Raw genomic sequence first — 17,941 nt, forward strand, 5'->3', positions numbered from 1 at the left:
AACATGAGAGAGAAATAAAGATTTTCCCAAACAATAGCTGAGGGATTTTATCACTAGACCTGTCCTACAAGAAACCGTAAAGGGAGTACTTCAATCAGAAAGAAAGGGGTGTTAATGAGCAATAAGAAATCATCTGAAGATACAAACCTTCAGGTATTGGTAAGGACATCTAAAACCTCTGAATATTATTATACTGTAATTGTAGTATGTAACCTGCTCTTATCTTAAGTAGAAAGGCTAAATGATGAAGCAATAAAAAATAATAACTACAACAACTTTTCAAGACATAGATGGTACAATGAGATATAAATAGTAACAACAGGCTGTAGTGGCTTTGTCCTCCGCTTTTCTCTTCCTCCGCTGACGTCTCTTAGCTCTCGTCAGCCTCCTGCCGGCAGTCTCCTTAACACCGAACACCATGCCTTCAATTAAGTTGCAGAGTTCTGATGGAGAAATATTTGAAGTTGATGTGGAAATTGCCAAACAATCTGTGACTATTAAAACCATGTTGGAAGATTTGGGAATGGATGATGAAGGAGATGATGACCCAGTTCCTCTACCAAATGTGAATGCAGCAATATTAAAAAAGGTCATTCAGTGGTGCACCCACCACAAGGATGACCCTCCTCCTCCTGAAGATGATGAGAACAAAGAAAAGTGAACAGACGATATCCCTGTTTGGGACCAAGAATTCCTGAAAGTTGACCAAGGAACACTTTTTGAACTCATTCTGGCTGCAAACTACTTAAACATCAAAGGTTTGCTTGATGTTACATGCAAGACTGTTGCCAATATGATCAAGGGGAAGACTCCTGAGGAGATTCGCAAGACCTTCAATATAAAAAATGACTTTACTGAAGAGGAGGAAGCCCAGGTACGCAAAGAGAACCAGTGGTGTGAAGAGAAGTGAAATGTTGTGCCTGACACTGTAACACTGTAAGGACTGTTCCAAATACTAGTTTCACTGCTCTTTTTATAATTGTTAATATTAGACAAACAGTAGACAAATGCAGCAGCAAGTCAATTGTATTAGCAGAATATTGTCCTCATTGCATGTGTAGTTTGAGTATAGATTCCAAACCTATGGCTGAGTTTCTTCTAGTATGATCGAAAGTTTCTTTTTTCTTTGCTCTGAATAAAACTGAACTGTGGGTTCTCTATAAGTGGCATTTTGGGCTTTCCCTCTTTTTTGTAAAGCAATTTCTGCCTAGTTTATTGTCCAGTTAACTTTAGTGACCTTTTGAAAGTTGGCATTGTAAATAAAACAAGTTGCAAAAAAGTTTTTTGGAATAGAATTAACAAAATATTCTCTTTATTCATGAGTTGGAAACTGGAAAAAGGCTTCTTGAGGTAAATGTTCTGAGTGGAGTTACCATGATGTCTTCCAGCCTCCTGCAGTCAAGGAGTACCACTGTATTGATTAGCCTGTATGTAGCAGGGCTCCCTTCGTTGCATCTGAGGACTTGTTTTCTTTTTCTTTAATTTTATTTTTAATCCTCTTAGTTTTAAATATATTGCCTAGAGACTCAGTTACTACCCAGTTTGTGGGTATTTGGGAGTAATGTAACTGGATAGTTTGTTAGCTTTTCAATTAAAAAAGACACTTAACCCATGTGGGATGTCATCTTTTTATAATCAGTGTTCCCATGTGGGGAAAATTATTCACACTACTTGCATGTAAAAAATAATTTAACTTTTATCATTAAAATATGTGGTAAAACCCAGAAAGCATCCATCATGAATGCAAGATACTTTCAATAAAAAGTAAGTTATATAAAAATAAATAAATAAATAAATAAATAAATAAATAGTAACAACAAAAAGTTAAAAAGTGGAAGGAAGATGTTAAGTCATAGTCTTTACTAGTTTTCTTTTTGCTTGTTTGTTTGTGCAAATAGTATTAAGTTGTTATTAGCTTAAAATAATGGGTAATAAGATAGTATCTGCAAGCATCATTGTAACCTCAAGCCAAAAAAATACAATAGATCCAAAAAAATTAAAAAGCAAGAAATTAAATAATATCAACAGAGAAAATCACCTTCACTAAAATAAAGACAGGAAGGAAAGAAAGAAAGAGAAGATGAGCAAATGACCGACAAACAAATAAAAAATGACCTGAGTAAGTCTTTACTTATCAATATAATATTGAATGTAAATGTACTAAACTCTCCACTCAAAAGACATAGGATGGCTGAATGCATTAAAAAAAAAAAAAAAAAACAACCAATGATCTATACCCTACGCAAAACACATTCACCTATAAAGACACACATAGGCTGAAAATAAAGGGATGGAAACACATATTTCATGCCAATTGAACCCCCAAAAGAGCAGGAATCACTATACTTATATCAGACAAAATAGATTTCAAGACAAAACTTATAAGAAGAGACAAAGAAGGTCACAATATAATGATAAAGGGGTCAATTCAGCAAGAGGATATAACAATATTAAATTGTTATTTTAAATATTTTAAATATATATGCACTAAACATTCAAGCACCAAGATATATAAGGAAAATATTAGTATAGCTAAAGAGAGAGATAGGCTCCAATACAATAATAGCTGGAGACATTGCCATCCCACTTTCAGCATTGGACAAATCTCCAGACAGAAAATAAACAAATAAACATTAGCCATAATCTTCACTGTAGAACAAATGAATCTAATATATAAGCATCCTCTCTAACCACAATGAAATAAAACTAAAAATCAATAACAAGAGGTATTTCAGAAACTATAAAATTACATGAAAATTAAACAACATGCTCCTGAATGACCAGTAGATCAATGAAGAAATTAGAAAGGGGATTGAAAAATTTCTTGAAACAAATAATAAAGGAAACACAACATAACAAAAACTATAAAATACAAGGAAAGCAGTACTAGCAGGGAAGTTCATAGCTGTAAGTGCCTACTTCAAAAAAGAAGAAAAACTGCAAAATAACAACCTAACAATGCATGTTAAAGCAGTAAAAAAGCGAGGGCCAACCAAACTCAAAATTAGTCAAAGAAAAGAAATAATAAAGATCAGAGCAGAAATAAATGAAATTGAATTTTTTTAAAAAAAAGATCAATAAAACAAAAAGTTGCTATTTTTGAAAATTTAAACAATATTGACAAACTTTTAGCCTTACTAAAGAAAGAAGAGAGAAGACCCAAATAGTCAGAGATGAAAAAGGTGACATTACAAGTGATACTGCAGAAATTTAAAGTATCGTTTGTGGCTAATATGAGTCACTATGTGCCAATAAATTGGAACATCTAGAAAAAAATGGACAAATTCCTAGACACAAAAAACCTACCAAGATTGGACCACGAAGAAATCAAACAGCAGAACAGACCAATACAAAGTAATGAGATAAAGTTCATAACACAATATCTCTCAGTAAGGAAAAGCCTGGGACCTGACAGTTTCACTGCTGAATTCAACCAAGCATTTAAAGAATACCGATCTTCCTCAAATTGTTCTGAAAAATATAAGAAGAGGGAATACTTTCAAACACATCCTTTAAGGCCATTATTACCCTGATACCAAAACCAGACAAAGACACATCCAAAAATTAAACTATGGGCCAATACCCCTAATGATTATTGATTCAAAACTCCTCAATAAAATACTAACAAACTGAATTCAACAATACATTAAAAAGATCATTCATTATGATCAAGTGGAATTTATCCCTGGAATGCAAAGATGGTAGGACATACACAAATCAAAGTGGTACATCATATCAACAGAATGAAAGGCAAAAATAATATGATCAGTTTAAATGATGATGAAAAAGTATTTGATAAAATTCTACATCCCTTCATAATAAAAACCTTAAAAATCTAGTGTAGAAGGAACATACCTCAACATAATAAAATTTGTCTATGAAAAACCTGCAGCTAGTATCCTGCTGAATGGGAAAACCTGAAAGCCTTTCCCCTAAGATCTGAAATACAACAAGTATGCCCACTTTCACCACTGTTATTCAAAATAGTACTGGAAGTGCTAGCTAGAGCAATTATACAAGAGAAAGAAATGAATGAGATCTAATTTGGAAAGGAAAGGAAGAAGTCAAATTATTTTTGTTTGCAGATGATGTGAACTGTTAGAACTGATAAGCAAACTCAGTAAAGTTGCAGGATGCAAAATCAACATACAAAAATTAGTAGCATTTCGATATGCCAATAGTGAACAATCTGATAAATAAATGAAAAGTAGTCTAATATACAACAGCCACAAATAAAATTGAATACCTAGGAACTAACTTAAGCAAAGTGAAAGATCTCTATAATAAAAACTATAAAACACTGATGAAAGTAATTGAAGAGGACTCTAAGAAATGGAGAAATATTTCATGTTTATGGGTTGAAAGAATCCATATTTTTAAAATGTCCATACATCCCAAAGCAATCTGCAGATTCACAGCAATTCCTATCAAATAGCTAGATCTTTCTTTTTAAAAGGACACATGGGAGAGGGAAAAAAAATGTCAGATAGGAGGCAGGATGGACTTGCAGCTCCCACTTGGATGTTTGTTTGTTAATGCATGTGGAGACTCACACTGTAAATTTTGCTTCAAGAACTGTTGCAAGAGCATAACAGGAAAGCCAAAATAATTCACAGACTCTTTGAAATAAGTGACTTGCTGCAGCAAACTCCATGAGATAGCTGAAAAACTGTGAGTGCCCAAAGTGTGAAAGGGGAAAGTCTGCCTCTGAATACACATCCTCACTGGGGAACCTGAAAATCCAGATCCAAGCAAAATATAAAAGCAGAAAAAGCAGTGGGAAGAGACCTGTAGGCACTCCTTGTCCCCAGGGAAACCCAGGGAAGCCATTTCTGACTTTATTTAACAGGTGCTTTAGGGAGGACTGCCAGTGAAATTTAGAAAGGACCACAGGGAGAATGAAACTTCCAGCTGAACTTTGTAATGATTTTGACCAAGCATGAAATTTCCTGGGCAGAATGGGGGAGGGGTGGTGGTGACGGTGAACAGGAAGTGCAGATGTAAAAACAGAAGCCATGGCAGGTGTGGAGGAGTGAGACCTGAAAGCAGTGCTTGCTTTCTCAGCAGGGAGGCTTGTAGCCTGGGGCAAGATCCCAGCACTGTTCACTGGCTGCCTGGATATAAACTTCGTGCTCTTAGTGGGACATGGTGTGAGTGAGACTGGCCTTGCTGGCTGCACATGAACTGGGTTAGGCTGGTCACTGCAGTTTTCCCCCACCTCCCTGGTGGCCTGTATGAGGCAGCAGAAGCAGCCATAACCCCCTTGGGAACCTAACTTCATTGGCATGAGAAGTATACCCTTATATCCCACAGTGGCCACCACAATCCCTGCCCAAGGAGAGTCTGAGCTCAGAGAGGCCTAACCCCTCTCCCACCTGATGATCTTTCTCTACTCATTCTAGTAGCTGAAGACAAAAAACATAATCTCTTGGGAGATCTATAGCCCTGCCCATCACCTGAGAAACTTGAATACTTATCCAGGAGAACTTAGGGCAAGCTTGTATCCCCCCTATACTATAGCAGCTGATGCTCTCTTGAAAGTGCCACTTCCTGACTTGACACTAGCCAACCCAAGCCATTACAACAACTCTTAAAATAACAACCTTGCTCTAAGAAAGGATAAACAACAACAACAACAACTAATTCCACTTCCTGTAACATCCTGACTAACCAGAGGTCTTGAGTCTGTCCACGTGACATCTTCACTCTTAGCAAAACCAGCATTTGAGCAAACCAGCACACTAAACAAAACTACAACCAAGGACCCTCAGATAGTTTACTTCGTTCCCCTGCTACCTCCCCCCAGAGCAGGTGCTGGTATTCACAGCTGAGAGAACTGAAGACAGATCACATCAGAGGAATCTTTGCAGAGACACCCCAATACCAGCCCAGAGCCTGTTAGTTCTGCTGGGTGGCTAGACTCAGAAGAGCAATAACAATCACTGCAGTCTGGCTCTTAGGAAGCCCCATACCTAGAAGAAGGGGAAGAGCTTCACATCAAGGGATCACCCCACGGGAGAAAAGAATCTGAACAGCAGCTCTTGAGTTCCAGATCTTTCCTCTGACATAGTCTACCCAAATGAAAAGGGACAAGAAAATATTCTGGTAATATGAAAAAGCTGTGTTCTTTAACACTCCAAAAAGATCACACTAACTAACCTGCAATGGATCCGAACCAAGAAAAAATCTGCGAATGCCAGAAATAATTCAGAAGGTCAATTATTAAGCTACTTAACGAGGTACCAGAGAAAGGTGGAAACCAACTTAAATAAACTTAAAAAAGATACAGGGTATGGACAAAAAATATATAGATAAATTTATTTTTATTGTAAATCAAAACAATCACAACTTCTGAAAATGAAAGACACACTTACAGGAATGCCAAATACACTGGAAAGTTTCAACAATATAATCAAACAAGTAGAAGAGAGAACTTCAGAGCTCAAAGACAAAGCTTTCAAATTAACCCAGTTTGGCAAAGCCGAAAAAAAAGAATCACACAAATGAACAAAGCCACCAAGATTTTTGGGATTTGTTAAATGACATAAAATAAGAATAATTCGTATTCCTGAGAAAGAAGAGAAATCTAAAAGTTCCAAAAACTTATTTGAGGGAATAATCCAGGAAAACTTCCTTGGCTTTGCTGGAGATCTAGACATTCAAATACAAGAAGCTCAAAGAACATGTGGAAAATTCATGGCAAAATGATCATCACTTAGGCACACAGTCATTAGGTTATCAAAAGTCAAAATAAAGGAAAGATTTTTGAGATCTGTAAGGCAAAAGCTTCAGGTAACCTATAAAGGAAAACCTATCAGATTAATGGTAGATTTGTCAGCAGAAACTCTACAAGCTAGAAGGGACTGGGATCCTATCTTCAGCCTCCTTAAACAAAACAATTATCAGCCAAGAATGAAGGAAAGATAGTGACTTTTTCAGACAGATGCCCAGAGAATTTGCCACTACCAAACCAGCACTATAAGAACTGCTAGAAAGAATTAAATAATGACATTTGCAGCAACCTGGATGAAGTTGGAGACCATTTCTCTAAGTGAACTAACTTATGAATCGAAAACCAGACATCGCATGTTCTCACTCATAAGTGGGACCTAAGCTGTGTGGATGGAAAGGCATAAGGAAGGCATATTTTTAAAAGTTACAAGAGATTAGAGAGTGACTCAGTCTTCCAATGTAAAACTTCTGCTGCTTGAGTTATGCCAATATGGATAGCAGAGAATTGTGGCACATTTCTAAACTCTACTTCTCTGAACTTCTTCTGTTACCCAACTCCACAGTTAGTCAGTGCCCACTCATTTCTGGATTTTTTTTAAAGGAGGCTGCCTTTGTATATAGTAAGAGTAGAAAAATAGGGCAGATCCTATATGGAGTTTGGAGGGATATCTGATAAACTATTTCATGTTAGTTTTGTGGGATGAACTGGTGAAATTTGTACTACAAGAAAGTGCAGATATGGGGAGGGATTCATGACTAATTAAATGGTTGGATTAAAAGAGTTGATTTTAATGGATGCATGTCCACTGAGATAGACCTCTAATGTGGCATGTCAGAGAAATCTGTCTTAGGCTGTGTTCTAATTCAACATTTTCATTATTGACTTAAGTAAGGGCACAGATAACAAGGTGATCAAACACACAGATGGTGCAAATCTGGGAGAGACAGTTAGATAATGTATTTACTGACAGAAGTCATGTGTTATTTCACCAAATGGGAATTAATCTCCTAAATTAGAGAGTTGTGTAGTTAGAGTTTACATAAGGCATTAGATGTTTTCCTTTGGATTTCTGGCCAGGAATTACTCATTGCTTAACAATTTTGGGGGAAAAATTTGCAGTGCCAGATAATAGCCTTGTCTCATTAACAATAGCAAAATCCTTATCATCAGTGTTTCTATTTCTTTAATTCCTCAAGGTGACAGCTGAGCTCATGTCTAAGGCACTGTGCTGAGAGCTCTGAAAAAGCAAAATTCTTCCCTCTAGGACCTTCAAGCATTTACACAAATTACTTCCATGCTACATGGTGATCTGTGAAAAGGGCCAAATGAGAGGCACTGAAAATATAACAGGAACCCTGGGAAGGGAGAGAGGGAGTGATGATATATGTTCTGGGAAGGCCTTTTGAGGGAGGTGAGAACTTAATCTTAATTCCAGTTAAACTACTGAAGACTTTTGCTATATCCTTTCTTTTTGGGGGAAATTTAGGGCCTTGTGGAACCTGGTAATCATGTAACCTTGTAATCCCTATAAAAGATAAACAAGGAAATTGAGAAAGGAAAAGTCACAGTCTGGAAATATTTTGCCGGCCTCTCTATGAGGCCTAATGCAAAGGTTAATTCTAGAACATTTATTTCTTTGCTTTTCAGTTTGTTACCTTTCCATAGAAATGAGAGCCCCCTGCTGTTCTCTGCCATCAGCTGCTCTGTTCTGCTAATCAGGGAATGAAGCTGAGAATGCCCCTTGGCTCTGGGAGAGGGATAAAAGAACAGGTGCCAGAGCTCATGTATTGAAATACATCAAGAGTCTGTTCATCACTCAATTGTTCTCCAGTGTAAGATACTCAAGAACAAACAAGTCCACTGTGAGTCAGAATCTGCCAACAGTCTTTTTCCTAGTAGTCTGAGGATACTAAGTAGTTTGGCTAAGTATGAGTTGCTGTACCCTAGGTATTATACTGTCAGGGAAATTCCCCACTGTCTGCCAAACATTTCAACTCAGCAAAATTAGATCTGAAAAATGTTGATGAGCCATAAAATAAGTCATACATAGTTAGTGCCTTTAAAGAAATGAACTACTAAATATATTCTAAGCAAAGAAGCATTTCTGGAAGGATAATGGCTGAACTTCAAATTTTAGGGTTCTCACATGCTTGTTGCCTCAGGCCTAGCCCCTTTTCCTCAACTCCTTGCAAATTCATACTTAACCTTCTCTTCTGCCCTAGTGAAAATAGATTTTAACCAGGAGTCCATAAATGTGGGTGCTAGGTCTGGCTTTATCACTGGTCATCAGTTTTCCCATCTGAAAAGTGAATGCCTTGCTCATAGTGTGCAGTTGTTGTGGATGTTGCATTTTTGGAGAAAATTGCATGTGAAGGTTAATGGGCTGCACAGACACAAGGTAGATATATTATTACTTAAACTCCATTGTGGAAACTAGGAACATTCAGAAATTACCTTTACTTGAATGTTCAGGCTGAATAAAATTTGCCTCCAGATTAAAAGTCCTCAGCCTCAGGGAAAGACCTACTCTAGTTTAGTGTCTATCTGTTTTTGTGTGTTCTCTCCTTGTTCTAGTCCCTCTCCTTCTCCCTCTCTGTCTCCCTCTCTGTCTCCCTCTTCTTCCTTCTCTCCTTCCCTCCCATCCTGCCCACTTCTCTCTCTCATATGCGTGCATGCAGGCATGAACACATGTATGTGCACCCATATGCATGTGCACATACACACAGTAAAAAAAAAAAAAAAAAAAAAAAAAAAAGGACAATAAAAAAGGGCATGCCTTTTGTCACAGATGCTATGGAAACACATAGAACTTTCAAATTTTATGGTATAATAGCCTTAAAACGTTTACTCTACCTTGAAGTTCAACTTTAATTGATTTTAATTATTTATATACAATTATTTACTTATATTCTGTCTTCTTTTACAAAGAATTTGAGACATTCAAGCTTCAACTTGTTCAAAACTGTAGGTGGTATTCAAACCAATAAAGACTGCTTGTCTCAAATCTTCAAAGGGAAATAAGAAGTTGCTGAGTTATGCAGCAAAATACAAGTGTTATATTTTTCAGATTACACAAAAAGTTATTAAAAGTGGTAATTCATGTATTTCCTGTGAAATCTGCTGTGAACAAATTCATTACAGACCCATGTAGATTGTAATGCTTACTCATGGTTTACTAGCTAAAAGTGTCATGGGGCAGAAAAGATATAAACAGAATTTTGCCCTGGTGCCATTCACCTGTAGACCATTCAGTTACATACACCACTGAGGGAGAGTCTTTGGTTGGAGTCTTCACCATCATGTAAGTATAACAGGTATTTTTTGCAAATTTCTAATTAGAAGCATTGAGCACTTCTGTAATGAATTTCTATAACCACGTGTACAGGACTAGATGGGAAGAAATAATGTAACCAAATTTACAACAGATGGGAACATAACTTTTGCCTTAAATTGTTGCACCCCAATGTACTAATTGAACACTTACCTTTTGTTATTGCTTATTGGCAGATTTGTGTGTGTGCATACATGCATGTTTGTATTCTTTCTGACTGGACCCTAAACTGATTGAAAGCGGGATTCCATATCTTTATACTTCATATCGTTATCTTTATCCTTCATATCGTTATCCTTTTGTGCTGTAATTAATGTTTGCCAGAGGCTGAATTTTCCTATTTGGAAACTCTAAATTGTATAAGCAACCCTACCATCTCTGGTGTTACAGTTTCCATTTTCAATTTGAATAGTCTTGCTTAAAAAATATATTAACTTGACCTTCACATAAGACACTAAATAAGCATTTCCTTTTTTGTGTGTAAGGATGCCCACAATTCAGCTTAATGACTGTAAACAGCATAAATGCACAATCTTTAATTCAGCTGATCACATTTCACTTTGCTTTCTTATAAAAAAAGATTATTTGTATCTTTTTAACAGTTTTATTGAGGTGTAATTGTTGCACAAAAATTTGAATGTATTTTATGTGTACAATCTGATGGGTTTGAACACGTGCATACACCCATGAAACCATTACCACATGCAAGATAATAAACATATTAAGGTTGTTTTTGATAAAAGTTAAAGATACTTATTTTTACTTTGGTGCGGTTTGGAGTTGCTGGATTCCACGTCATTCTGAGTTGACGTGTGACTCATTTGCACGCATTCACTCTTGCAGGGGTCTTTGAAGTGGTATTTCTAGCCCGGATAAGGGAAAATGACTGTCCACAGAATTCTACACAGCAGTTGTCTTACTCAGTTTCCTGCTTGACCCAGTTCCTCCTGGGTATTGTTAGTAAAGGAATCCCCTTTCTGTTGTGCAAAGACATAAAATGTAGTGACTTGACCAAGGTTATCATTGTTGACTTTTTGTGCTAGGGACAAATTTCCAGTTTTTTTTTTTTTTTTTTTTTTTTTTTTTCTGAGATGGAAACAAGGAATCTATCCTTGTCTCAAACAAGAACAAGAGCTATGTACTCACAAAAACTAAAAATTAAAAGAATTATCAAGGGAAGACACAGGGTAAAAGGATTATCAGTAGGGTCAATGGAAAGTATTAATATTTCATACATGACCTGCACATAGTAGTCTTTTGTGATCTGAGTCTTTTTGAAAACGATAGTCATTAAGGGATATTTTTTCTTGGGCATTTGTTTTTCCTTTCTTTATTTTTATTTTTAACCTTCCTGCCTTTCACTATTTTATATTGCATCCAGTGTCCTCAACTTTATTTCACTTGTAAACTCCTTGAAGGCAGAATGTGAGAGGTGGCTCAAGAGACTCCTATGACTTCACAAACTGGTCAGAGTTCCTGAAATTAGTAGCATTAATCTTATAGGCTATGTATTAGGGCATTACATCTCTAGAAGGCTATCCTAAAATGCAGATTTAACTAGAGAAGAGAACCCTGAGCAGATTACCATAAGTCAGGTAATTAGATTAGCTGTCTGCCTGCCCATGCCTTCACTGGAGATGTTTGGATGCCGTGAATGAAATTCCGGTGTCTAGATATTACTCATGAAAACACAGGGATGCTGATTGTCTAATGGGAGTCATGGGTAAATTTTTAATGGTTTTCAATCTGACATAATCAACACTCATTAACAAAGGTGGAAATGGGGATATTGAGTAAAACACACTTATTCAATGGTATTACGATTTTGACTCATCAATTGACTATTTCCATTGCTTGCCTGTAAGTTTGGTGAAAGCCTGCCGTATTTGTCTTGTACACTATTCTATCCTCAGTGTCAACAACAGAGTAAGCCTTTATGAAATGTTAGTCAAATGAATGAGTTTAAGTGATTGAACACAAAATGAAAAGTATATATCATTCAGAATTGGCAGCTTTTGAAGGAGTAATATTTTGGACATGGCATAGGAATAGGGATTTTATGGTGTTTACTAAAAATATGCAATCTTGGTGATGGAAAACTTCCATTGAAGTTACTAAAATTATCTTTCCTTATATTTTCTCTGCAGTTTCAGTGGCTGATGGTCACAAGAATGATGTAACTTCTCAGTGCTTTTCCTGCTTTGTATATTTCCAGCAACTTTTATCTAAAATACTTCAGATGGTGTGCTAACTCCTTAGAATGCACACCAATGATGTACTTTTTTTTTTTCACAATTGAGATTTTGTTGGTTGTGTTGAGTACTGGTACACAAACATTTCAACTTGTACACAGTTCTTAACATACATGTGAAAAACCTAAAAAGCTGTGTATTGTAATTCTTTTCAAAACAGTTATTCCAGTGATATTCTAGCTTAAAAATTGGAGGCAAATTTTTCTTAAGAGGATATCAAGTACCAGTATCTTCAAATGTTGTTAACTTGTTACATACATCCTACTGATTCAAAATTTAATAGCATATATACTCCATATACAAATTTTTAACCTTTCATAGCACATTAGCAAAGTTATTAGGAAAGTAAGACTACCACGACCAAAGATAATATAGAGTGCACAATTATGACTGGAAGAGCCATTATCAAGGGTGATTTTCTTTAGGAAACAATTCTACTGAACACAACATGGGAATATAAGTAATTTAAAATGTTCAAGATATTGAATACAGGACTGTGACTCCTGTATTCACATTGCCATGTATAGTATGCTTTTTACTATAGGATATAAAAACTAACCCCTTTAAATGGAATGTTAAGCTGACACCCAAGACAGTCAAAGCACCACCAAATTCAATATCCCACATTATTTTCTGATTGCACCAAAAAACAAACAATGAGTGAATGATTTTGCCTCTTAAAGAAAAGCATTTACACTTAAAAAATAGGATGAGATGAAATTCATCTCATCCATTTTATGAAGGGATGTTCATAAAATATTTCTAGAACTATTAAAAGGCTACCATTTACAAAATAGTTGATAAAAATATTCCTCTGGATTGTACAAGAAGGGAGGCATGGAGCACTGATAAGACATGATATATGATACTAATCAGATGTGGCTTCTTTCTCTCTGGCTTCATCAGCAGCTAGACTCTTCTTGGATTTCTGCAGGTAAATCTTTTTTTAGTTTCTTGGTTCACCACTTTGGACTGTTTTCCCTTTTGTCCCCTTTTTTCTTTTGTTTGCACTATTTTGTCTGAAAATGTATCCTTTCCTGCTTCCTTTTTTGGTTTCATTTCCTTTTTTTTTTTTTTTGAGATGGAGTCTTGCTCTGTCACCCAGGCTGGAGTACAGTGGCATAATCTTGGCTCACTACAACCTCTGCCTCCTGGGTTCAAGCGATTCTCCTGCCTCAGCCTCCTGAGTAGCTGGGACTAGAGGCACATGCCACCATGCCCAGATATTTTTTTTATTTTTAGCATTTTTTAAAATTTTAGTAGAGGTGGGGTTTCACCATGTTGGCCAGGATGGTCTTGATCTCCAGACCCCGTGATCCACCCACCTCAGCATCCCAAAGTTCTGGGATTACAGGCATGAGCCACCGTGCCTGGCCCTTTTCCACTTTTACAGATGCAGATGTAACTGAAAACTGCGCTGATCTCCTCATCAGCTCTTCCTTCACTGCCTCTAAGGCTAAGCTGACCTTTCTCTTGGGCATTTTAGTGGCCAGGAAGGGCATGCTGAGAGGCTTCAAGAAGCTGGGATGTCTGGCTGCTGCCACTCCTTCCACCACCTGAACTACCAATGATGTATTTGATAAAAATAAGGCAAGAGAGGTACATCAGGAAGAGCCCAGAATGAAAGGTCAGAAGAACAAGGAGAAGTGGGCAGTGGCAATGTTGAAGTCACTACTACTATGGGTTTATGGTGCTTATCACCCTGTACTGTAATTATCTATGTACAAAGTCTTACAGAGTGACTTTTTGCCACTGTGGCTTACCAGTGGCTCTCTGTGGGACTTTGAGTCCCTAGTAACCCAGACAATGTCTCATTTATTTTTATATCTTTACTGCTTAGCAAAGATTTTCTGCCAGCCACATAAAAAATACCTGGTAAAGGTGTGTTGAATGAATGATAGAGGAACCTAAAGAGATGCTTTTCAATATTTATTAATTCATTACAATTTACTGAGCATCAGTTATATGCCAGGCATTTTGATAGTCATCCAGTATAAGACTCTTTCCTGTCCACAAGGCATTCATAATTTTAGAGGGGTACAAGTAAATGAATAATTATAAAATTATTAGTAAATGCAGCAGATAAATATACATGGTATATTACAGGAGCACAGAGTAGTCACACATATGCTAGCTGAAAAGAGGTGATGACAGAATCTGATTTATTCATTAGAAAAAAATTACTATTAGCACTATTATTAAACATGAGATTAACCATTTGTTGCCAACTGATATACTATTATCAATATGAGGGAGATTCTAGGACATGTGTGACCAGTGGAATCCATTGAATTTTTTTTCTAAAATCTATTGCCTTAATTGTTGCGGGAAGTCAGGGACCCCGAACAGGGGACCTGCTGAAGCCGTGACAGAAGAACATAAATTGTGAAGATTTCATGGACCTTTATCACTTTCCCAATCAATATTCTTATAATTTCCTATGCCTATCATTACTTTAATTTCTTAATCCGGTCATCTTCGTATGTCGAGGATGTATATCACCTCAGGACCCTGCAATGATTGTGTTAACTTCACAAATTGTTCATAAAGCATGTGTGTTTTATGAACTACCTGGGAGCCAGGCAGGACAGAGCCATATTTCTCTTATTACCGAAAATGGGTAAGAGAAATATCACTGAATTCTTTCCCCAGTAAGGAGTATTAATAATTAACAGCCTTGTGAAAAGAATGCATTCCTGTGGGGGGGCCTCTAAAATGGCCACTCTGGGGGTGTCTGCCTTATGCAGTTGCAGATAAGGGTTGAAACATGCCCTGGCCTCCTGCAGCACCCCCAGGCTTACTAGGATTAGGAAATTCCAGCCTGGCGAATTCTAATCAGACTGGTTCTCTGCTCTTGAACCCTGTTAATATGTTTATCAATGACAATGCGTGCACAGCAGGACATGGAACTTCATTAGTAATTCTAGTTTCACTCTGAACTTGTGATCTTGCCCTGACCTTCTGCCTTGTGATATTTTATTGCCTTTAAAGCATGTGATCTCTGTGACCCACACCCTATTTGTACACTCCCTCCCATTTGAAAATTGCTAATAAAAACTTGCTGATTTTACAGCTCAGGGGACATGATGGAACCTGCTGATATGTGATATCTCCCCCGGACACCCAATTTTAAAATTTCTCTCTTTTGTAGTCTTTCCCTTTATCTCTCACACCGGCCGATACTTAGGGAAAATAGAAAAGAACCTACATTGAAATATCAGGAGCTGGTTCCTCCGATACTTAATAATTACATAATCACCATCCCCTAAAATTAGCCAACCATAACTACAATGTTGTTACTAATGACAGTCACCTTACAAGATAAGCAGGGTTTTAAAGGATAAGTAGTAGCTATTCAGGTGAAGCCAAGAGGAAAGGAATTTCCAGGGGAGGGAATAGTGTAAATACATTTGTGTAAGAAACAGAGAATTGGCAAAGTATGGCCTATATTATGTATTTTAGGTAATGGAACTCAGTGAGAGATTTTTAGCAGTAGAGTCATCTGATGATGTTTGACTATAACAACAGTCACACGTATGAAGTTCTCACTATGCCAGGGATAGCTCCAATGGCTTTATTTCTATATTAACACAATTAACTCTCACAACATCCCTATGAGTTAGGTACTATTCCTATCTCCTCTTCATTGGTGGGAGAAGGTTAAGTAAAGTGTCTCACATCATTAATAAGTGATAGAGTCAAGAATTGAACCATGGCAGTCTGACTAAAGAGTACCTGTATTTAACCACTTCACCGTAAATATTATGGGGCAAGTTTGGATTTCAAGAGTCCATACAGGGAATTCTTGCAAGATCCACGTATGAGTTGATGAAGTCCTGAACAAAGTCAGTGGAAGTAAAGATAGAACAGAAGAAGAGATAAAGAGAAAGATTTTAAAAGTCCATATAAGGTAAAATTGTCAGGATTTCTATTGAATGTGAATTTCGAGAGGGTGGTAAAAAAGAAGGTAGAGTCAGAGGAGACTTCCATGTTTCTCTAAGACATATAAGTAGAGAGATCTAGCAGGAAGATAGATATTTGGTTCTGAAACTGAAAAGGGAGATCTAGGCTGATGATAGAAAGTTTATACAATCACAGAGATAGAAAAGGCAAATGGACTGATGATAGAATGCTAGGAAATGCCAATGTTTTTAGGAGTAAGTGAATATGAGGAGTCATTGCAGGAGGCAGAGAGCAAGAGGTCAGGGAAGCATGAGAATGTGGCATGGTGGAATCTGAGGAGATACAATATATTAACAAGGAAAGCATAATCATGAGTATCAAACACAGCAAAGAAGTCCATTAACTGAAGGATTGAAAAGATACATTGAATTTGACAGATGATTAGTGAAAGCAGTGTCTTTGAAATATTGGGAGTGGATGTCAGACTGCATAAATTAAGACAATGTAAGATGAAAACATGACGACAGTGAAGGTAGACAAACTTCAAGAAGTTTGGTGGTTTCAAAGAGGAAAGAGTTAGGGAGGTAGCAAGTAGGGACTATGGAAACACTGTAAGTATTCTTTTAGGTTATAGATTGAAAGAGAGTTGAGCATTCTTACAGGTTGAAGAAATGGATGGGATGTCTGATGAAGTAAGGGCTTGCTGGAGGTTAGAGGGGGTGGCACTAAGGGTTTGGTCAAGGGAGAATTTGGAAGGAAACATCTCCACAGTTGAGACAACGGAAAAAGAGATAAGGACGAGTATGGATGCAGCTAATTTTGTAAATAGAGGTGAATGGGTAAAAAAGAGTTAAGGAGATAAGAGGGACTTAACTTTTAGATTAATTTTACCACTTTCCTTAAGCCCACTGTAAACTTTTTGCCTCCTTATTTAGTAGCTATCTTTGTTTTTGCTTTCATTGGGAAAATGAGTCTAGGGTGGAAGATAGGAGACAGTAAATATAGTTATACAAAGGTAAAGGATTTATAGTTGCAACCCTCAAAGGTTCCAAGCAGGGAGAGATCAAAACCAGTGAAGGAAAATACAGCCCCAGGCAAGTGTGGGTATTGAGGTTTTATTCATTTACGTGTAAGTAGCATTTGTAATAAACATTGAAAGATAGGTAGTGTTGCCACATGTAGCAAGTAAGCCAAAGTTAACATTCACTATCTTCTCATCTCCTCATCAATATTTCTAACTCTTTTAATGAGAGAAAAAATAAGAGAGAGATGGGGAGAGAGAAAGATAGAATTATTGAACATGCAATATTTGAGTTGTACCACCAATGTTTTATATTTTCCTCACAAAGAGGCTCAATATATCAATGATGCTTTGAATACTGTATTAGTCCATTCTCACATTACTATAAAGGACTACCTGAGACTGGGCAATTTATAAAGAAAAGAGGTTTAGTTGACTCAGTTCTGTAGGAGGCTGTACAGGAAGCATGGACCGGGAGTCCTCAGGAAACTTACAATTGTGTCAGAAAGTGAAGGGAAAGCAAGCACTTCTTATGTGGCTGGAGCAGGAGGGAAAGAGTGATGGGGGAAGTGCTACACACTTTTAAACATGAGAACTCACTCACTATAATGCGAGCAGCAAGGGGGAAGTTCACCTCCATGATTTAATCACCTCTTGCCAGGCACCTTCTTTAACATTGATCAAAAACAAATTTCTCAGGA

At 37.0% G+C, this 17,941-nt stretch overlaps 1 pseudogene across 1 annotated transcript; it reads left to right on the forward strand.

Annotated features, from left to right (window-relative positions):
* The first annotated feature begins 394 nt into the window (after positions 1–394).
* LOC706862 (S-phase kinase-associated protein 1 pseudogene) lies at positions 395–1,808 on the forward strand (annotated as a pseudogene). The gene has a single exon (XR_012586.5). The product of XR_012586.5 is annotated as an S-phase kinase-associated protein 1 pseudogene (transcript).
* Positions 1,809–17,941: the final 16,133 nt, after the last annotated feature.

The sequence above is a fragment of the Macaca mulatta genome, chromosome X (assembly GCF_049350105.2).
Source record: "Macaca mulatta isolate MMU2019108-1 chromosome X, T2T-MMU8v2.0, whole genome shotgun sequence".
NCBI classification, from domain to species: Eukaryota; Metazoa; Chordata; class Mammalia; order Primates; family Cercopithecidae; genus Macaca; species Macaca mulatta.